General features: G+C 37.9%; 1 protein-coding gene across 1 annotated transcript in view; it reads right to left on the bottom strand.

Moving 5' to 3' along the window:
* Positions 1–23,695, bottom strand: part of MOXD1 (monooxygenase DBH like 1) — a 177,426-nt gene that overhangs the window by 497 nt on the left and 153,234 nt on the right. The gene's annotated exons all lie outside the window — the stretch shown is intronic.

The raw sequence follows: 23,695 nt of genomic DNA, 5'->3' as shown, positions 1-23,695 counted from the left end.
CAGTGGATAGAGCGCTGAGTCTGGAGGGAGGAAGACTCATCTTCCTGAATTCAAATCCAGCCTCAGACACATATTAGCTGTGTGACCCTGGGAAAATCACTTAACCTTGTTTGCCTCAGTTTCTTCATCTGTAAAATGATCTGGAGAAGGAAATGGCAAACCACCCCAGTGTCTGTCAAGAAAACCCCAAATGGGGTTATAAAGAGTAGGACACAACTGAAAGAACAGCAAGAACCTCCAATCTAAGGAGGAGGCCTTAAGGAGAGGCCTAGGCCAGAAACATCTTCATCTCCACCCCAGGCTGCACTGTAGATTTATCTCCAGAGGAATTTCTCTACAATGCTCCTTTTACATTCTCCATTTTTCTCTTTATGTGTTGTCTTTCCTCATTAGAAGGTAAGGTACTTAAGGGCAGAGACTGTTTTTCTGAGTCTATTTGTGTTCCTGTGCTTAGTACTGAGCTCCAGTACATAATAACTCATAATAAATGCTTATTAATTGTTGACAGATTGTTGTGTGACTTTAGCCTTGTCTTTCATAAGACTGAAAGATGACAAAATTCTTTGTACTTAGATCTTCTAGCACTTAGTGCAGTCTCTGGCACAAAGTATATAGATGCTTTAAAGTTGTTATTGGTTGATCATTATTAAAATCAAATTATGCTACTATATGGTAGTAGCCTCAGGATGTAAGGAAGCCTGTGGAGTGTTTCCTCCTATACCACATTGCCTCAGAGTGGTGGGCATTTTCATTTATTTTGACCTCTTTTGATTACTTTTCCGTCTTATCACGTACTTAGGTTGTTAACCATCCTACTAACTGATGGCAACTATAACAGCTTCTCCTTCTAATCTATTGTAATTTTGAAAGATAAATAATGGAGCTTGTTATAAATCAAAGAGTTAAAAACCCCCAAGTTTTGTTCTCAGTAAAGTGTCTCAGTTTTAATTCATATTATCTACTTTAATATTTAGAAACCTTAATAAAAATTTCTTAATTCCTGATTCTCGGTGATGTCCTGCATAGGCGAGTGACAAATGGAGTGGCACCAACTACATAAGTTTCTTTCTTGTCCATCATACACATTAGTATTCTTATATCTGTGAACTACTGTCTATGCATTGAGCAAACGAGAAGAGTAAATAAGCATGCAAGATAAAAATGCACATAAACATGCCTTTCAAGTAGTTTATCTTAAACTTATCTAATCAAATATTATGAATAAATTACTCTCTGAGGGAAATCTCTGCAAACTTCCCACTGAAGAAAATAAGTCTTAAGTTGGATGATGTTAGGATGTTCTTCTGTAAGATAAAGGTTTGTTTGTTTGTTTAAGTGCTTTTTTGGACTCATGAATAAATGTCCTACAAAGCAAGAGGGAAAAAAATGACCAAACAACAGAAGCTGACCCTGGGTCTGGACTCTTCTTTCATGCACAGACCTCCCACTGGGATTAGAAAAATCAATATCCTTCGGGGCATTTTCCAGGTTTATTTTTTCCCATGTTGCCATGCTCTAGCAGCACACCCGAATGTTGACAGTTCCAAGTGGAAAATGTTGAAACATTTCATCAAGCTGAATCTTGTGGAATACCCTTTTGCTATAACTACCAGTTTCCCAAACTGTTCCAATCCTTTCAAGCCAGGAGAGAGGAATGTGGATTAAAGGTATAACATGGATCAGTGAAAAGAAGTCTGTTTGAGTCTTTCTACTTGTAACTGGGAGTGCTTCTGGGGGCCAGAGACACGATTTCGGGTCATGTTTCTTCAACTCATTTTCGGAAGTACTCATATACTTTATGTTTACCTGTAACTTGTGCTCTTTGCTAAAGAACAATAGCTACATGCTAACAAAAGAAGGGTTTTGGACTGCCTAAATCTAATGATAGATATGTTATCTATGCATATATATAATATATATGTATGTACAATTCCATATATCCTGAGGTATTAGTGGGAAGTTCTTTTTGAGGGGGAGGGAGGGGGAACAGGGCAAGTTTTATCATAGCATTTAGGAGGGATATTTGGGGAAGTAGAGGAATTTAGCCCTTGAAGAAAGAAATGCAGATTGATATACAAACTGCTTATCCAAACACTTGATTCACAAACTACCTATAATATGTGGATAATTACAATGTGCCTCTTCCTCCTATCCATTGTAGACCTGCTCTTACTTCATATGGCCACAAACCAGTCCTGGGCCAATGGTACCACCTGGGGTAATTAATCAAAGTCTCTTCCTCGCCATATCCATTCTTCTCCCTCAGGTAGATCATACACATACAGTGGCCCCCTCTTTTTCTCTGCATTTTACTATTCATGGTTCAGTTATTTATACTTCAGGAAAATTCTCATAATCTGCATGTTCTTTAATGCCCTTCCTTCTACCCCTCTTTCAATTTTTGCTGGGTGGAAAATTTATCTTCTTTCTTCTCATTTTTATGACTGAAAATGTCTTTAAAAACATTAAAATATTGTAACTATATTGCCTGTATAAGACAAAAGAATTCTCTAATTTTAGTTAAAATCAGGTATTTATTAGAACCAAAAAATAAACAAGCAGGGTGCAGTCTTCAACTATCTACAACTCCCAATCATCTCTGTGACTGTTAAGGTATAGTCTGCCATGGAAAAATTGTCTTCAAAAACCTATATCTTGCCATCGCATGGTTTCAACAATGATACTCTTGTATGGAGAGATCATTCATAAAGGATTTCTAGAGATAAGAAAGTAACGGTATGTCAGTAGCAGCTGATATACTCTCAATCACCTTTTGGGGGCGCTAATGATACGCCCATAATTCTTTCCATTCTTTTGGAATCTTCTGAATTTTGAGATGTCTTAAAAAATCAGTGCCTGATTGCCAGTAGCATTCTATTGTCTCCAAATAGATCTCTTCTGTATGTTTTATTCAGGAACAACTATTCTTCCTGACTTAAAATTGATATATTTATTTACTCACGTGACACATCATAGACTAAGGTATTAGTATGTGATCATACACTATGCCATCTAGTTGCCCCTCCTTCCCTATAGCACCACTCATAACCCCTATAACTTTCCGGATTAAAGTGCCACTCCCTGGCCACCATTCCCCAATGTGTGTTGTTTCCCTTATTAGAACGTAAGCACCTTGAAGCCAATAACTGTTTTTGCCTTTGTATTTGTATCCGCAATGCCTAGTACAGTATACGGTACAAAATTAAGTAGTTAATAAATGTTTTTTTCATTTATTTGCATATCAGTTCAACTTTAAAAATGGTGATAATCTGAACCAATTTTTACTTTTTTTCCATTTTCTGATGTAAGAGTCGACAGCTTATTTAAATATGTCAGTTTAGAGCTGTTATAATTACATGCTGTTTTTTCCTTTCCAATGCAGCAAAATTCAGCCTTGGAGGTTCTCCTCAAAGCATGATCTACGTGTACTACAGTTAAGACAATAAAGATGTAAGTAGAGGGGTAACTTTGTTCAATAATCTCCCGATTACCAACAGCAAGTGGGGCTCAAGACAGGCAAACACATGATAACCTAAGATGCCAGTGCCAAGGAGGATGTCCTGGGCAAAACCCAAATAGAAAAGGAATTCTCAGCAGATGGTAATGTTTCTCTTGATGGCATAGAGCTGATTAAATATAGTCCCAGAACATCATAGATTTCCTCAATGAAATGCATGGTTCTTAAAAATAAATGAGTCTAATAATCTACAAAAGAAAAAAAGTAATTTGAGGATTATTAATATTGCCTGGATTTTGAGATGCAGAGGCAGTGTGACATTGGAGATAGGAGGACTGGATTTGTAGACAGGAATTCCTGGTTCCCATTCTTGCAATTGAAAACTACTAGTTATGGGACGTTAGGCAAGTCACCTAATTGTGTAGAACCCCAAGCACTACCTTAGAAGTGACCTATAAATAAGAGGACAACTGTTGGCAGATAGTCACATGAGCCAAATCCCAGAGCTTTTAAATATTTGCCTTCTTGTATATGGAGTTTGCACAAATAGCACAAATAGTTATTCCATCAATGCACATATGCTAGATAGGCACTGCTTGTGGACAATGAGCTGGGCTTAGAATTGAATACAAGAAGAATCATCTGAAGCATCTTTGGAAATAAGAATTTTTAATTTTAATTTAATTAATTAGTTAAAATTTAATTAAGTATTTTTAATTATCTCAAGCTTCATCCTGCTACAAAACATATCCTTTTTAAAGCACTAACATTCTTCTAATGGCATCACATGGCTGTGATCGTGGAACTAAATAATCTCATAAAAATAAAAAAAAAACTGGGGCTATCTAAAGAGCAATTTAAAGATGTACAAGTAGGCTGCAGCATATTGTCAGTAACGGATGTCACCTGAAAATGGCATAATAGGGATCACCAAGGACATGTATGACCAGAAAAGGTAACAGGCCACTTAAGTGGTATAGAAGAAAGAGGACTAGCTTTGGAGTTAGAGTATCTGGGTTCAAATCTCACCCCTGATGCTTACTACCTAGGTGACCTTGAAAAATCACTTAACTTTCTTGGGCGTAACAACAATGCTGCTAGCAGCTGCTGTGGAGGTATAAGACCAACAACGAGACCAATAACGCAAGCACACAGGAGGGCTGCTAGCACAGGTTCTTTGATCTGCTTTTCTGAGGAAAGCTACTTTAAGGTGTTAACAATCTCACTTTAATTAAACATACATGTGTCATTCACTTACTTCAGGGGAGAAAGTCAGCACCCTGAACTTCAGATAAAATACAAAAAGAAATTATAAACAGAGAAAATAACATAGATCAACAGATAGGCTTCTATCTGACCATAGCTATATGTGTGTATGTATATGTATATATGTATATGTATATGTATATGTATATGTATATGTATATGTATATGTGCATGTGTATGTGTATGTATATGTGTATGTGTATGTATATATGTACGTATGTATATGTACACACACACACACATATAGTTACCAGAAAGAGAAGCACCAACATCTGGGTTTTCAAAGCTGGGGGTACTCCTTGACAGCTACCCAGGGTCTCAACATGAACACTCTTCCAATTAGTGAGCCCTCAGCAAAATGCTAACCTCAGAGTTTATACACACTTCTTCAGGGTCAGGGGACGTCACAGCCATATGACTCAAACTCATGTGACCTAGGCCTTTCCATGACTTAAGCAGGTCATCAAAGACTTTGGATTCAATCAAAGACTCTTGATTGAAACAAAGACAAGACTCAAAGGCACTTGATTGCCTTAGTGCTGAGAAGCATGCCAAAACAAAAAAAAATAGTAAAAAGTCCCACCCTGCTTTCCATTACACTGGGCTAAAATTTTCTTATCTGTAAATCGAGGAGTTTGGGCTAAATGGCCTCTGAGACCCCTTTGGACTCTACGTCTTCATTTATGACCTTGGGAAAATTACTTAAACTCTCCAAGTTTCACTTTCCCTATCTTTAAAATGAAGGGTACAGATTAAATGTTCTATAAGGTTCCTTACAGCGTTTAAATTTATGATTAACTAGAACTTAGTTTCTTGATCTATAAAATGAGGGGGTTAGAGTAGATGGTCTAACAGGTGCCTTGCAGTTCTAAGTCTACAACATATGGAAAGAGAGAGAGAGAGAGAGAGAGAGAGAGAGAGAGAGAGAGAGAGAGAGACAAAGAGAGAGAGAGAGAGACAGAGAGAGAGACACAGAGAGAGAGAGACAGAGAGAGAGAGACAGAGAGACAGAAACAGAGACAGAGAGACAGAGACAAAGAGACAGAAACACAGACAGAGAGAGAGAGATAACAGATGAGTAAACCAAGGACTTTCACGGTATCCGCAAAATAGTAAATGAACTAGGCGGTATCTCATATGTTGGATAAATATTGCCTGGAGAATTCATGGAACTACAAGGGCAAGAATCATACAATTTAAGAAGGCATTGGTAGACTGTGGTCTTCAATGATGGAAGGAATATCAACATAAATGAAATCAGTGATCCACCAAAACATCAAAGTACAATAAAAAAGAAAAGAAATCAGGGCCACCAAGGAGAAACCACTTTTGGATTTCCACAAATTTTCTACATGATCTTCATTTTTTGTTATTTTTTGTTCTCCCCCCAACCAACATTTAAAAAACAAAATAATTTTTATTCAAGACTATGCTTTTCTATTTTATTTCATTACTAACATTGAGACTGTTCAATCACATATGTCCCTCCCACCAATCAGTATACTTTCTCCTCCCTTGGCTTCTGGGAACTGTTTTCTCATGGTTTTTGTCCTTCTTGCCTCTGCCATCATTATTGTTCCTCTTCTATGGATCATTATCCTTCTTGGAGCTTCTAAGCACAAACTATTCCCTAAAGCTTTGTCCTCAATCATCCTCTCTCTCTCTCTCTCTCTCTCTCTCTCTCTCTCTCTCCCTCTCAAAAATATTCTTCCCCTTGGCAATATCTTCCACTCCCAGCAAGGCTTAAATTGTTACCATTTTGAAAATTGCTCCAAAATCTCCATCTCTAACCACAACTAGTCCCCAGACTCCAGTTAGACATCACCAACTGCTTGGCAGACATGTCCACCTAGGTGTCACACTGGTGCCTTAAACTTAATTCCCAATCTTGCCCCTTCTCTCAACTTTCCTGTTTCTGTTGGAAGTATCCTCTTCACTGAGGCTCAAAATCTTTCCATTATTAACTCTTCCTTTCCTTTTGTTCCTATCCTCATCCAATCAGTTACCACATTCTGTGTGAATTTTCCCTTATAATATCTCTCCCATCTGGGCCCTCCTCTTCACTCACAATTCTACCACCTTAATTCAAGCTGTCATCATCTCCTTCTTGCCTGTACTGTCATAAGAGTATGTTAATTGGTCTCACTGATTTCAATCTCTCTTTTTTCTAATATATCCCTCACACAGCTGTCAAAGTAATCTTCTTAATGCATGACTCTCCAGAAATTCTGTGATCAGAGTTCTATTGTTTCCCAGCCTCCTAACCAAAAAAAAACCATGTAAACAGGTGACACCCCCGGGACTTTCTCCTAATGATCTGGCAACTTTAGAGCATAGGATGTGCCAAATGGATGAACAATGAAAGACATATATATATATGTGTGTGTGTGTGTGTGTGTGTGTGTGTGTGTGTGTTAGTGTGTGTGTGTGATAGAGAAAAGGGTTGAAAAAATTTGTCTGTAGGATTCCCATAAAAGGAAAGGAGTATTGAAAGCATGTATGCAAGAAAGAAGGAAAGGTCTAGGAAAGAATGGATGGAAGGCATAGCATATGTAAAGTGGGTTATGAAAACATGACTAATGAAGCAAAATACCTCAGTAAGGATACAATCTGGCATCAAGAGTTCTATCCATCTAAGTGATCTTAAGTACACAAGCATTAACATAGTTCATCTAGCCTTAGGATAGCAGAATTCTTCTGATGAACTTTATATCAAAAGTCAACACAACTTTCTAGAGAGCCTATGAAGAGAGCAATAGGTGCTGCTAATTGTCTTGCCCATCCTACTGACAGTACAATTGACCAGTTAGTCTGAAAGTAGTTGCTAGGTTGGTGATATACTGATTATATTACATTTGTCCTCAAGTTTACACAAGGACAAGTTGAGCAGCTCCATGATAAAAGAAGTGTCTAAGGGTTAACCTTTCCATTTTGTTTTGTTTTGATCTGGATGTACGATTTCACTGGTGTGGGGTCCTACTTGTTTGAAACCTCCTTCTACCAGTATAGATCAACAAAGGTTCTGTAATTTGCAATCTTAAAGAGTTGTCTATGCATGCTACGAAGTTAAGTGACTTGTCCATGTTCATACAATTAGTATGTGTCAGAAACAAGACTTGAGCTCAAGTCTTCCTGACCGTACAGTGGGTCCTCTAGTCAGTAATCCATGTGTTTCTCAAACCTCTTCCATCACATCTCAATTCTAACATGCCTTGACTTCCTTGAGCAAACTTCTCTGTCTAGTATATAGATATACATATACATACATATACATATATGTAGTCTAATATTTTTTCCTTAGGAACAGCAATAAAAATTCCACTTCATATGCAACATAGATCAAATCTAATATTTGTCTGGTAGACCTGAGAGAATGATCCCCTTATGATAATGTTAAAGAAAAGACACCCTTTCATTTTCTCTCTTTTTAAATAATGAAATATTTGAGCTTGTAGGGGATGGATGACTAAGGCAATATCTTCTTCACTTTTACCTTAAATCCATCATTTTTCTGAATTTACAATTCACCCATAATCTTTTACATGTCAGAATCTGAAATGTTTGGGACTTTGGCAGTTTATGTCAAAGTGATTTTCTACAAGCTTTAACTTGACATAGCTTGAAACTTTTTCCCAACTTTCCTATGGCATTATTATTACTGTATTATATTTTCCACTTATAACTGATGACATTTCTCTATGCTGCCAGAATGTGGTCTATGAAAAAGACAGCATGGAAAATTGCCTACAGGATGCTAGTTTCTGTTTTTTTAGTGATCTATGCAAGCAAGTTGTTACTTGAGTCACCATTAGATGATGAATTATCTCTAATCATTGAGTGACTGCTTTTTCAATTGGTACTTAAGTGCTGCCATTTCTAGGCATGAAAGCACCTAAGCCCATGCCCATCTGATGCCAAAACATCTGGACACCGAAAATTCTAGTAACTCTTCCAAATGTCTTGCCCAAAGAAATCTGTATAGGCAGATCTTCAGAAACGTGTGGGTAGTTGACCAAATTTATTTAAATTTCCATACATTTGTCTTGTTCTAGTGTTGACATGGCCTTCGAATCAACTAAGTTGCACTCTGAAAATATTTCGTTACTTGATATAACACCTATTGCCACTGCCCAAGCTAGGCACACAATTAGATATTTGATGACTGAATAAATGGACTTCCATCAACACTATCCCACCAGTCACCCTGGTTTGCAGTCTTGGTTATCTTCCATTCCTCTCTCTCACTCACCCAGCATAGCCAATCAGTGGCCAAATCCTTTTATTTTTATCTCTGTGAAATCTCCTGCATCTTTCCCCTTCTTTGCACTAACACAGCCACTATGCTAGTTCAGGCCCTCTTCACCTTTCTCCTGGACTACTGCAATAGCTTCCTATTCAGTCTCTCTGCCTCAAGTCTCTCCCTATTCCAATCCATCTTCTCCATAGCTGTCAAAGTGATTTTCCTATAGTACAGGACTGAACATGTCATCCCCCTACTCAAAAAATTCCAGTGGTTTCTATTAGCTTTAGAATCAAATATAAACACTCTGTTTGGCATTTAAAGCCCTTGACAATCTAGCCCCTTCTTACCTTTCTAGTGTTCTTACACGTTGCCCTCCTCCACACATTCTGCATCTTGATCATACTGGCTGTTGTTTCTCATACACAATACTTTCCTCTACTTTTTCTGTGCCTTTGCACAGGCTGTTCCTCATGCCTTTTCATCACTATCCTAGAATCTCTGGCTTCCTTCAAGATTCTGCTAAAACACTACCATCTGCAAAAGGCCCTTCCAAGTCACTTTAACTGCTAGTGCCTTCCCTTCTAAGGCTACTTCCATCTACTGTTGTGTGTATGTATCTTATATGGAACAAATTATTTACATGTTTTCTCACTCGTGAGAATGTAAGCTTCTTGAGAACATTTTTGTCTCTGTATTTACAGTGCCTAGCAGAGTATTTGGCACATAAGTGCCTAGTAAATGTTTATTGATCATGCCTTTTTCCCCCTAAATTTTCCATCACACTCTTTGAGAATCTTAAAGTAATGTATCTTTGACTCTCATTTCCCTTACTCCGAATAACAAGTAGTACTTACTTCACTAGTATGAGTAACGTCTTTCAATATTTCTTTACCTTCAGTGATTATCTGCATTAAGGGAGACTTTCCTAGTAAAGCAATGATATCTAAAAGACATCCATAAATATGCAGATATACATATTTGCATGTATGTTGGCATATATATACATTATGTACACACATATGCATATGTCTTATATGTGTATGTCTATATGATCATAGGAAATTTATCTTCTTTTGTTCTTTGTACAAAACATATGTACATTTATATTTGCAAATGACTTTGAGTCATTAGTATTTATACAGTGACTTTTCCCAAGTATTACCTTTTTATTATTGTTTTCAGATGGGAGACAAGTCTCCACATTAATATGGGGCTCATTTTATCAGTTTGACAGTTTTTATTACTCTCTACCATATAATGCCAGCGGCTCATATTGATATCTATCCACTAATTGACTTCCCTTGATATTTTGACTTGAACATTTTTACATATTGTTTCAAGTCAGCTGACTTGGATTTGAGAAACTTCACAATTTCCTTTCGTGCAACTAAGGAAACTGCCTTAGATCGAAGGAATCTGGTGAAAGTCTTGGTGCCAAATGCTTTGAGGTAAGTTGGCTAAGGGCCACAGCTGGCTTATTAGTATCATGGGCCATGCTTCCAATATCTTTACTCCTTTGGAGATTCCCATGATGCTGAGCCATCCTCAAGCCCAACCTTGGGGTGAGAGCAAAATGGCATGTCCAGTTTCTGGCAAGTATAACTGTGGTGGTGGTCAGTGGGTTTGCCAAGGAAAACATTCTTTGGAGAAAGTTGCTGATTTGAACAGATCAAGAGTTCTGAGATTTCTTGCCATAATGAGATGAGATACATAGAAAATGATAACATGGAAGCCAGATGAAAGTCATGGTCTTGATATGTTCCTGGATTTTAGGGTTAGATTTCGACAGTTCCAATAAAATTGCAAGCACAAACAGTAACATAGAAGTTCAAAATCTCAAACAGTGCATCAGAATCACAACTTGATTTGGACCAATCCCTTTTGGCACATACCATATGCAAACTGCTAGCCTAACACATAGTCTAGTTTGGAGCCAACTGTCTGTTCTGTATTCCAGACACAGTTGCCACCTGCGTTGAATGGAATCCAGCTTGGCAACTCAGTAAAAGATAGTATTCCATGAAGCCAGGATTGTTCAAATTAAACACACACAAAACACACACACACATAAACACACACACACAAATACACACAAGCTAGACATCCCCTTTTTAAAATAAGAAGAAAAGTAATTTTAGAATGAGGAATTGAACGAAGAGACTTTCAACACTATATCAGTGGTAAAAGAAAGATTAGCCATTAAAATAGACACACTTGGAACTTATACTGATCTTTTTTAAAAATGAAAATAATAAAATAATGTACAGAATAACAGAATCTCAAGAGTTAGATATGACCATAGAGTCCCACATATAGCTGAATAGAATTCCCTCTAAAACTTACACTACAACTAATTGGCCATCCAACTTTTGCTCGAAAATATCCAGTTAAGATTACTTAATACTTCCCAAGGTAGCAATTTCATTTTTTTGGACAGCTCTAATAATTTTAAAATTAATCCTGACATCAATCATGAACATATTTCTTTATGATTTAAATCTACTAATTGTAGTTCTGTCCTCTGGGACCAACAAAACCAGTATATTAACCCTTTTGTATGACCGTGATGCAAATATTAGAAGATATCTATCTGTTTTCTGTGGCTGCTTTTTCCAAAACCCTCTTTCTGTTTCAAACTTTTCAGTGACTCTCATCTGCTATTGCAGGACAGTGGAGATCCCCATTCACCCAGAGTGACCCAGTTCTTCCTCTGCTTCCTCTCTTTTATCCCCTCTCTGAGAAATGGTCTTGGGAATGTTTGTTTCTCCCCTGTGTCACTTGTCTTCCCCAGTTTCAAGTGCTGGGGCCAATCCCCATGGCCCATGGAGAACTTGGGGCCAAGATTATAGGCTGGATGGTGTGGCTAGCCTAGAGAAGCCAGGATATCTAGGACTGGAACCCAGAGAGGGTTTGGACTTGAAATTAGGACTGTATTCTATGGGAACTGAGCTAAGCTATGACCTTAATCTCCTCCTCCCCAGGGACTGAGGCATGAGGAGGAAGAGAAGAATTATGTCTCTCATTTTGGGTGGGTGGAGGGAGTAAATTTGCATATTTGTGATTATACCTTCTAAAGTAAATATTTCAGTGTAAAAACTAATCTGGCTGTTAACTGCTAATGGAACTGGGGAACAGGGCACTGCCATTTACAATTGGGGGAATAACATCAGTGGAGGCTAGAGCTCCACTTATGCAGAGAGTTTAGAAACCCTTTACCTCTTTATGGATTCCAGAGAATTCTGGACAAGGGCAGCTAGGTACACAATGGATGGATAAAGTGCCAGACCTAGAGTCAGGAAGACACATCTTCATGAGTTTGCATCTGGCCTTGGACACTTAGTAGCTATGTGACCCTGAGCAAGTCACTTAATCCTGTTTGCCTCAGTTTCCTTATCTATAAAAGGAGCTGGTGAAGGAAATGGAAAACTGCTCCAGGATCTCTTCCAACAAAACCCAAAAAGGGGTCATGATAAGTTGGACAAGACTTAAAAAACAACTAAACAACAACTGGGAAGAAGTAAAATCTAGCACACCTGAATTTAAAGGCATTGGGGGCCTGGGTGAATTTCCCAGGGGAACAATTCTGGAAAGGTGACTGGCATCTAGTAGTCTAGTTTGGGAATCAATTGTCTGTTTCATACAAGCAAGATTATAGGTACCCCTCTCCCAACCACTGGAGAAGAATTGCCTCCTTGTCATAACCTAAAAGGAGGTTTGTAGATAAAGATATTATCCATGTAATAGTCCCTTGGTTTGGGACCAAGGCTCAGGACAAACTACATACAACAGATACAGAAACTGCAAAAATCATGATGAGAACTCTGGTCAGATCCAGCCCAGTGGTACCTGTCTGAATGAAAGCAGCTTATCTTACTCTCACCGCCTTGTCTACAGAACAAAGGTGCTCGATCATGACAGATTTGGGCATATGTAACAACGAGACTCAAATGTAGATAGTTCCCTCTCAAAAACATCAGATAGTCACACTGATTTTGTAGTAGCCTTTTTAAGAAAATCTTCCCCTTACCACACACCTTTCAGTGAGAAATCCTTCCTTTAGAATATTGCTCCAATATTACTTTGGAGTTTAATTTCAAAAACTAGAGTGGCCCAAAGTAGGAAAGTCACTTAGGCTTTCTTTTCAACTGGAAATGAATAATGAAGTTTCCTTTTTCCTTTTAAGTACAGGCTTCCCTCAATGTAAGCTCATCACATTGAATGCCTGACCTTTCTGGATCAAGAGAGATCTGACAGATCCCTATCTTCACGTTGTTGAAAGTAGATCAATGAATAAGAATTAGACTTCCATCTAAAAAAGAATGTTTAGTGACTCTTAGTGCAAGGGATCCCCAGAGGCCATCTTGCCCAACTTGAACCTGAACAAGAACCTTCTATATGACTCAAGTGACAAGTGGTTGTCCAGTCTTTGTTTGAAGACATTCAGGAAGGGGAAAAAACTCTACCTCTAGAGACAACACATTCCACCTTTACACTGCTCTAATTGCTAAAAATTTTTTCCTTGCATCAACCCTAAATTTATTTCTTTGTAACTCCTACCTATTTCTTCTAGTTTTGCCCTGCAGGGCCAAGCAGAATTCATCTAATCTTTCTTCCAAATGACTTTTTTTTTTCAAGCAACTGGAAGGAAATTAGCCCTTTTCATCTTATAATGCTGAGGCATCTGAGCTGGGGCAACATATGTCTCTTCCTCTGTCCATTAATTCTTACTTGTCCCTCCTTATTCTACAAGAAAGAGGATTCTTTTAGAGCCAAGAAATATCAACCAATAAAACTGGGTGAATTTCTGTATCAGTAAGGTAATAAACAGAACATCAGTGATAATCATGAATATGCCTATGTAGTTCTGTATCGCAAAATATGAGAGACTCTCCATAAAGAAGACAGAAAAAGTAAAACATTTATTCAGACACCAGAAAACCATATCCCACAATCAAATGTTCAGCTCCCACAGTCAGTCAGCCCACTTTATCATAACAACAAGGAACTTAAAACACCATATCACAGCCTGGAACCTTGCCATCCCAAAACCTCTCTGACCCCCTGCTGTAGTCTTCCCCAAAACAAACTCACAGTACAGCTAAGTCATCCTGTTCAGTTCTAACAATCATGAAGGTGGCCATTAGCAGCCACTGACAGCCATACTCTCTCTCAGCATTTCCATTGACATAACTTCCTTTTCCTGTTAGGAAGCTCCTCCTACCACATGTGACTTAGGTTTCCTGTGACATAAGCAGGCCACATGGCCTATTAATGGGTGGGAAAGATCTTCAAATCCAAATTGCTACTACAATTTCACAGGGGAACAATTCTGGAAAGGTGACTTGGCATCTAGTAGTCTAGTTTGGGAATCAGATTTGGACATTTAAAATTATATTTCTACCAGGTTTCACTTATGTTGAGATTAGGGTAAAAAGTTAGGATTGAAAGCTAAAGGGAAAAAAAAATGAACCTGCCTTCAAAACTTTCCCACTTCCAGTTTCTAATTAGGGCATATTTTTTCACAGATGGTGTTTAATAGCAGATAGGCAAAAGTTTTAATATTTTTCTCTTAATAACCACATATTAGAGTCCAGCAGAGACAAGACACTGGATTAGTTGGACCATTAGTCATTTCCAGATGGCAATTTGCATTTCCTCATATGCAACCTTGAATGCTGAAAGATGAAATGAGAGCTGAATTTCTTTCAAAACATGAATAGGGAAATCAGTGTGACTGTATGAAATCCATACATTCCTATGAGTATGAAAATTACACATTCTGTCATGAGACCAATCAATTTCCTCTTTGTTGAATTCATGTAGCTTATTAGAAGCAATGCTCATTTCAGAATCTGAATTTGGAAACATCTAAATGCATGTCTTCCCAATATTTCTTTGCTGGAAAAAGGGTAAAAGAGAGATCAAATAATATTCCCATTAATCATACTCTGTAATATCAAGTTTTGATTTCATTGTGTGATTACAAAATAAATCTGCAATAAGGAGAGGAAGTGAGTCAAAGAGTCAGAAATCTAGGGGAGAAAAAAGTTCTGCCTTTGAAACTTGCTAGCTATGTTACTCTGAACTAGTCACTTCACCTCTAGGCAACTCTATAAAACTTCAAATAACACTGAAGATGCAGATCTGCTTTGGTAGAGGGAGTTTCTTACCAGGAGGTCTCTACATGATTTGTGAAATTCATAGGTCCTCCCCAAAAGGTCAAGTACCCCGAACCAAGCAAAACGATTGCAACTGTCTTCTCATTAGAAAGAAGATGACTCCTTGCTTTTTTTAACTCTCTTCTTCCTTTTTTATCACATTTTCTATATCTTATAGCATAAACACATCTGCTTTTCTAGCATTTACATTTGGATCTTTTAGCAGCATTTAAAAATTTCTTTTCTTTTCTTTTTTTACTTCCATCTCATGTGATTTTCAGTGTCTAGCATGGTAAGCAGAGTATATTCTATGAGTTGGCCCCCTCACCTCCAGGCATTTTTAGTATTAATTCTGGCTATTTTTAAGTATAGACAGTTGTTCCAAGGACATACCTTTGCTCAGAAGGCAATAATTCCACCACCTCCAAAGAAAAAAATTTAAGAAAAGGTCAGAAAAACCCAGACTCCCTAAAAATGTGCTTGGCCTGGCACTCTTTGGCACTTAAAAATTATTAGATTTCTATGGTCCCAGCCAGAGCTGAAAGCAATACAGGCAATAGAAATTGCATTATTTTTATCTCATCTTTCCATATTTTGATGAGTACAAAATATAAAAGCCCAATCAATATCAAATTCTCTAAATCTCTGTAGTTTCTGGGGGCACTCTCCAATCCATAAGTTTGATCCCCTAAGTGGGTAGCTATCCCAGATCCTGATCCAAAGTAAGTTTTCACTCACCCAATTGATATGTTTACCTTTAATAAACTGTTAGAAGACACAGTACCTTTAAAGTAAAGGCATTTAATGAAATTGTATAGTCGAGAGAATAAGTGAACAAACATTTATTAAACACCTACTATGTTCTAGGCACAAAGTTAAGAGCTGGAGACACAAAGAAAGATTTTTTAAAAAGTCCCTGCTCACAAGGTACTCAGTAAAATGGGTGAGACATGCTTAAATGACATATACATGTCATTTAATCATCTTATACATATATACACATATGTATGATAAATAGGAGATAATCAACTGAAGAAAGGCACGAATATTAAAAAGGATGAAGAAAGGCTTCCTGTAGAAGTTAGGATTTTACCTGGGATTTGAAGGAAGACAAAATGCCAGGGTATGAAGATGAGGAGGGACAGTGTTTCAGGCATAGGAGACAGCCAGTGAGGATGCGGTCTATGTTTGAGGATCTGCAAGAAGGCTGGTGACATTGGATCACAAAGTATGTGGAGGAGAATAAGGTGTCAAAAGATTGGAAAGGCACAAAAGGGCCAGGAAAAGAAGAGTTTTAAACACCATAGTATTTTATATTTGATTCTAGAGGTAATAAAAAACCACTGGGGTCTACTGAATCGGGAGATGATATGGCAAGTAGAGACAAAATATTCCTCCCATAAGTCTGGAGTGCATTCTCCCACAGGCAAAGTCCAGGAGGCAAGGTCATTGTCTCTGCTACCTGCTCATTTGTTTTCCTGAGTCCTTCCTATGGAGGTAGGACTGATAAAAGTCTGAAAAGGTGTTATATATAGGCAGCTAGGTGGTACAATGGATAGAGTACTCTATCTGGAGTCAGGAAGATGAACTCAAATTCCACTTGGCTCAAATCAACACACTTACTAGTTGTACGACCTTAAAAATCACAAATCAATCAAATCTAATTTATGGTTTTACTGTTATGTTGCTCAAATTATCAAAGGCATACTTTATAGAACTCTATTAAATAATAAAATTGATTCAAAACAAAAGATCTAGTATATCAAGAGAAATAATGAAAAGAGAAAGAGACAAAAAGAGAATAGCACTTCTAGACCTCAGGTGATATTATAAAGCAAGAGTTATCAAAAATCATCTGCTATTGGTTAAGCAACAGGGAGTTAGATTAATGGAACTGACAAGAGAAGGGAGAATCTGAAATAAGGGAACTCAATAACCCCATGTCCAATAAACTGGAAAACATAAATTACTTTGTAAAGAGCACCTTACTTGATTTAAAAAATTCTGGAAACTAGAAACAAAGGAGACAGAAGAGGGATCATATAGATAGGAAAAGAACCAAGAGTGAGCAGTCACAAAAATCTAGAGGAGAAGAGGATGATCAGTAATATCAAAGGCTATAGTGGCAGTAGCCAGGTTAGCTGGAATCAAGTCCTGACTCTGATGACAGTGAATGGCATGACTTTGAGACAATATAGTACAGTATAGTGGAAAAAGCATTGACTTGGGAGTCAGAAGGCCTGATTTCAAAGCCTTCTTCTAAGGCTTAATATCAGTTCCATTTCCAAGACTTGTTTTTTCTACCCTCTAAGTTCTCTCTGAACATTTCCTTCTCTCCTCTCACATAGCCGCTACCTTGGTGCAGTCCCTCATCACCTCACACCTGGACTATTGCAATAGCCTGGTTGGTCTCTCTGTCTCAAGTCTCTCCCCACTCAAATCCATCTTCTGAAAGCCCAAGTTCAGCCATGTCATCTCACTCACTATTCAATGAATTCCAACAGCTCCCTAGGAACAAATATTAAATCATCTGGCCCCTTGCTACTTTCCCAGTTTTCTTAAAATTTACATGTGTTCTATAATCTGGCAACACTTGCCTTCTTTCTGATCCTTGAAAATGATACTCCATTTCCCCATCTTTTCTTGCCTGGCCATGCCTAGAATGCTCATACTCACTTCTACCTCCTGGCTCTTCTAGCTTCTTTCAAGATTCAGCTCAAATCCCACCGTCAGGCTTTCCTACTCCTCCCCATTTTATCACCTTCCTTCTAAAATTGCTTTCTATCCACACGGTATTATACATCTTGCATATTCATAATTGTTTGTATATTGCATCCTCCATCAGAACATGAGCCTCTTGTGGGCAGGGAAGATGTTTTTGCCCTTTTTTGTACCCCCAGGGCTTAGTACAGTGACTGGAATATAGTAAGAGAGTAATCACTTAATAAATTTATATTAGCCTTAATACATAAAGAGTAAATATATTATTATATCATGTATAATATATGATGTTATACGTGATTATGTTATTTTTATGTATTATACACATATGATAAACAAATATTGCATATTGTGCTGAGAAATATTATATGGCATAACACATTTGTATATATTAAGATATCACATACAGGTCACATTGTACAATGCCATATACAGATAATATAGTCAGTATACTATATTCACAATATGTCATAGATCATATATATACACTCATTCATTACCATAATAAATGACATATCATACATGTGCAATATGTGACTTTACTGTGCTTGCATGATAAATGATTTATCACGTTACAATAACTTGTTTATGATACCAGTTAATCCATTTATTGTGCCTCTTTATTTCACAATATAATATGTGGTATATTGCATGTGTTATAAATGTTATATACATGCAAGCCTACTTAGGCATATGTTGTTGTTCAGTTGTTTCATTTGTGTTTGACTCTTTTGATCCCAGCTGGGGTTTTCTTGGCAAAGATACTAGAGTGATTTGCCATTACATTCTCCAGCTCATTTTACAGATGAGGAAACTGAGGAAAATAGGATTAAATGACTTGCCCAGAGTCACACAGCTAGCAAGAGCATGAGGCCAAATTTGAACAAATTTAAAAATGAGTCTTCCTGTTACCAGGCCAGGCACTCTGTCTTCTTCACCACCTAGCTGCCCCAAATGAATGTATAGATAGAAACATATGAAGATGGACAATGTGGGCTAGATTGCATAAGGAAAGTTTTATAATTTAAATTATTCCCTCCCACAAAAGCACATTTTTGTTGTCATTAAGTATCCACCTCACCCCACAGAGAATTTTTCTATGTCAGCCTAGGGAGAAGGCCATTTGGTTGAATTGTGGGGGTGCGAAGTGAATGGCTGGGCTCATTAGACCTCAGGACTGCACTAGTCTCTCAGACCCTGGTGTGGCCTGAAGCTAGAACATAAAAGAAGAAGAATTCTGGGTTTTCACTAGTGGCTCTTGTAGGGATGACTCTATGAGGAGAGCATGAGCTGGTGTCATGACATCATCATAGTTGTAATAGTCTTAAGAGTTTGGGGGACTTTTCTTGGATGTATATCTGAGAGACTTGGAAAGACAGAAACAGAGAGAGACAGAGGGACAGAGGCAGGCAGATGGATAGGCAGAGGCAGAGAGACAGATAGACTCATGTGGTTAGTCACCAATTCTCTTGGACAGGTTCTGGTGGTGTAATCATTATCTGTGTCCCTTGGTTTGTCTGTAAAGTTTTATAACTATGCTGTTTGGCTCCTAAGTGTGGATGGTATTTTGCAGTATAAGGGGAACTGGGCAGTCATCATCAGTGTCTCAGTGCCGCATATCTGATTGCTAGTTGAGTGGCTTTCCTGCTAAAAATCTATACTCTTATGGGCCATATACTTTTAAGAAAATAACGGTAGAAGAAAAGCAGAACTTTAAAATTTTATATGTTCAGCAATAGCCAAAAACATGAAGAAAGCTAATAATGATACTTGTATACCTTTGCCAATCAAAAAGTAATCTGTGTCTCACTTGATCCTCAGAACAACCTTTTGAAATAAACAGGATAGATTTTATTATCTTATTTTGATAGATAAGAAAACTGAGCCTCACAGATGGCCATTTATTAAGGGGACAAAACTTAGAAATCTTCTTTCTGATACACTTCACTAACTTTTTTTTCCTAGTGACTCTTTAATACCATGAGTAGTAACATAGAACTATATCAGAGTTTCTACAATCAATCGAGATGGAAATATAAATCATAATTTCACTAGATTTCCTCTTAAAATAGGCTAAGCCATCACCCCCCTCCCCACTCATGGAATATTAATAATATCATGGATGTAATAGTATTAAGTTAGTCACTACCTGAACCTCTTTCAAGGTAAAAGAAAATGCCTTGGGTCCAACAGGATTAAAAAACTTAGCTGTTTTCCAGATTCTGCTCCAATAAAGCTCCAAATAAGCAACAAAATTCCTCCTGTTTGTGCTCAAGAGACAGATCATCTTCAGGAAAACAAACAAACACGAATAACTTTTAATATTTTTGGAGGCTGGATTGGATACCTTATCCCTATATTAACATTCCACTTGGCAGTCACTAGCACATACCTAAACAAAATGGTAATGATAGAGGTGCCAGTTACCAGGCTAGCTTCTGGAAAATTAAATTATCTTTGCTTTTGATTTTCAAGAGTTGGGAGCTTTTTTGTTTGTTTCTATTTTTGCTCTTGTTCGCATATTTACTTCAATTCTTATAGAAATCCACCCAAAGAGTAAAATATGTAATTTTTAGATTTAAATACTAAACTGGAAAGAGCAGCTCTAAAAAGACTTTGGTAAAGATATAGGCTGGGTGAGTCCGCCTGTAGATCCTGGAGGAGTATTTCCAGTGCCTTGTCTCAGAGCAAGAGCTAATGGGAACATTTCCTTATGTGTCAGCAAATGGCCCATGTTCTATTTAGGCTTCTGGGCAGGACTCTGAGGAAGTAAGCTTGTTTCCTAAGACCCTGATAAACCCAAAGGACAAACTGCACAAATGTTATAAATTATTTTGCTTTTTCAAAAGATACCCTTCTTGGTTAGTTCAGGACTTGTGATTTTTTTTGTTTTGCTCAAACCAAGCTACACTGAGACCCAAAACTAGGGCAAAAAATGTTATGTTGTCTGCCAACTTACTATCAAGATAGAACTTCAAGGAAAAGACTTTAATGGTCAGATGGAAGCAATTCTTGGGCTCCTCTACAACTTTTAAGCATGATAGACCATTTGAAATATCTGTTAAAATAAAAACTTTCTTTAGAACTTTGTCAAAATGTTCTATTGGGGAAAAGATCCAGGTTATTCAATTCTGGAAGAGTTTCTATCAGAGTTTCTGTCTTTTCTAAAAGTCTCCTAGGAGTAGGTGCTAATAATAGTGCTTTTGTATGCAAATTTGTTTAAATAATCTTCCAGGTTTATAGGCAGAGGACAGATGTTGCACTCTTACTTAAGAATACATATGTACATATATAGAAAAAGAAACATATATAGGCATTCTTCTGTTTGGAGGAAAATCTAGTCAAGGGACATTTTATTCTCTTAATAATGTAAGTAGTTCTTTGTTCTTCCTGAATGCTACCATGTCAAGAGGGGAAAGGATGGGGATGGGAAGGTAGAGAGAGCATCAGAAACATTTTGGTTGTTTCAGAGCTGGTCAGTCTCTAAGTGGCTTTGATGGCTGAAGAAGAGTGAAAAAAAAAACATCCTGGATTCATTTTGACTCCAGCCTCACTTAAAACTCAGGATACCATGATTAATTAGTAAGGTGAGCATGGGAATAGGAAATTGACCTCCTAAGGGAAGAAGAGAAGGAGGTAAGACCCCCTAATGAGGTTTCCTAAAGCCATTAAAGATTATTGAGTTTGCATTGTCCATTTCAGTAAGCTGAGCACCAATAAAAATAAAATAAAACTAAGAGGCACTATTTAAATCCCATTCATAGCTAGTGTGGGGCAACTAGGTGAGACAGTGAATAAGAACACTGGGCCTGGAGTCAGAAAAACCAGAGTTCAAATGTGACTTCAGACACTTACTAGCTGTGTGACCCTGGACAAGTCACTTAACCCCTGCCTGCATTTAAAAAAAATACAAAACTAGGGAAGAAAATGGCAAACTGTGGTTGTATCTTCATCAAGAAAACTCCATGGTCAGTTGGTCTATAGAGTCAGGAAGAATCAGACACAATTGAACAACAAAAACGTAGCTCATGTCTGAGAAGTCTACATGCTATGGTGTCAAAGAGTTAATGCTACTGTAATGTTAATGAGCCCTGTGGTAATGTGAAAAGGGTCAGTAAAATCTGTCCTGATGGAATCTGTGAACTTCTGCTGCCATGGAAGTTAAGTAGCTCCAACCTACTAGCTCAGCTTTTCCATGCTAAAGTGAGGCCTTTGTTAGTTCTGACCATGCTTCCTCATGGTTAATTTCTTCTATACCTGGAGAAAATTCTCCTGGAATCAGGACATGGCCTTCAATTATGGTTTAGTGTCAGCTGCCAAGATTAGGTGAAAGACCTAGGAAGACTCTTAATGTAAAATTAATGAAAGGCCCAAAAGACTAAAGCACTAAAGGGTGGATTATCAGCCTCGACTTTCAGTTACACTTAGGCCAAGTTCTTCAGGTCCCATCCTTGGAATATTTAAGACTTATAAGGAAGGGTGCAGGACGAGCCTTTTTTAACAGAAGGATCGTCTATGGAGGTATCTGGACTTTAGAGACCTTTCTCAAAGCCACAAGGGAAAAAAAGGAGAGAAAACCTTATTCCATCCTCCTCTCCCCATTTATACCATATACACAGCTGACTAATGTCAAAAAAGAACATTGGCTTCTCCATGTGAAAATTTTCTGGCACACTGGGGTAGGTGACCTTTAAAGTTAATCATTGTAAATGGGCATTTAGGCCAAAGGAAATGATCTTCAGCTGTGCTTTCTCTTCAATGTATGCTGGCAAAGTCTGAAGGCCTGAGCTTCCATCAAGCAAGCATTTTGTTTTCAGACTGTGTGCCCAAGCCTTCCAGTATTTTCCACTGCTTAAGTGCAAGGAATAATATTCCCCCCCCCACCTAGCCCCCAACTCTCCAGCCAAACTTGAACAGGACACAGAAAACTCCCCACATGTCCTGAGACAATTTTACTACTCTGCCGGTGTTCATCTAGGTCAGCCTGTTGGCCTTTCTGCTTATTTAATCCACCATGATCTGCGTAAATTATTTTAATAGTCATGTACCAATAGCAAACATTGGCCTTTCTTCTTCCTGTGTCACTAAGCTTTTCCCTTAACTCAAGGGCAGCTGGTCAGAGAAAGGGGGCTCACCATACTGCCTGGGTCATATTTATTAACTGAGTCTGGAAAACACAGCTGATCTGCAGCAGCCTTTCTCCCTTATTTGGTACCCTCACCTCCTTTTTCAGGCATAACATCAGGTGAAGTATCCTACTGCCCTTTCTCCAAGGTTGCCCTTGGAGAGTAATGTCAAGAGTCAGGCGAAAAAGCAGCCACCCCAGAATTCCTCAGAAGCCAGTTTAAAGAAACTCAGAAAGTTCCCAGATTGTAGGAAAATGACTGCTTTTTGCTGTTCTTGAAGTATACCAGCATTCTAGGAATGGTCCCCAAACTCACTCTCTCTCTCTCTCTCTCTCTCTCTCTCTCTTTCTTTCTCTCTCTCTCTCCTCCCCATATATACATATGCATATATGTAAAGTGTGTATGTATACATGCATATGTATATGTTATATATGTGTGTATGCACACACACACACACACACACACAGAGAAAGAGTACAGCCATAAGTCAAGAACTGAGGGTTTTAGATTTTGAGGTTTTCTTGTTCTCCATTTTGCTTAAAGGAAAAGAAAGAAGGCGTTCTTCAACTTTCACACATTACTCTGTATTGCTTTGGGGAAGAATCATTTAGGGCTTGGCTTCTACAAGTCTCATGAAAGAGCAGTTTTCCAGTTATCTTCTCTCCTAAACCCTGTACGTCAGAGAACACTTTCATAAAAATCAAAGCAGAAGACCAGGTCACTT

Source organism: Trichosurus vulpecula, chromosome 7 (assembly GCF_011100635.1).
Source record: "Trichosurus vulpecula isolate mTriVul1 chromosome 7, mTriVul1.pri, whole genome shotgun sequence".
NCBI classification, from domain to species: Eukaryota; Metazoa; Chordata; class Mammalia; order Diprotodontia; family Phalangeridae; genus Trichosurus; species Trichosurus vulpecula.
Note: the sequence above shows the minus strand (reverse complement) of the source record. Positions and strands in the feature narration are given on the sequence as shown.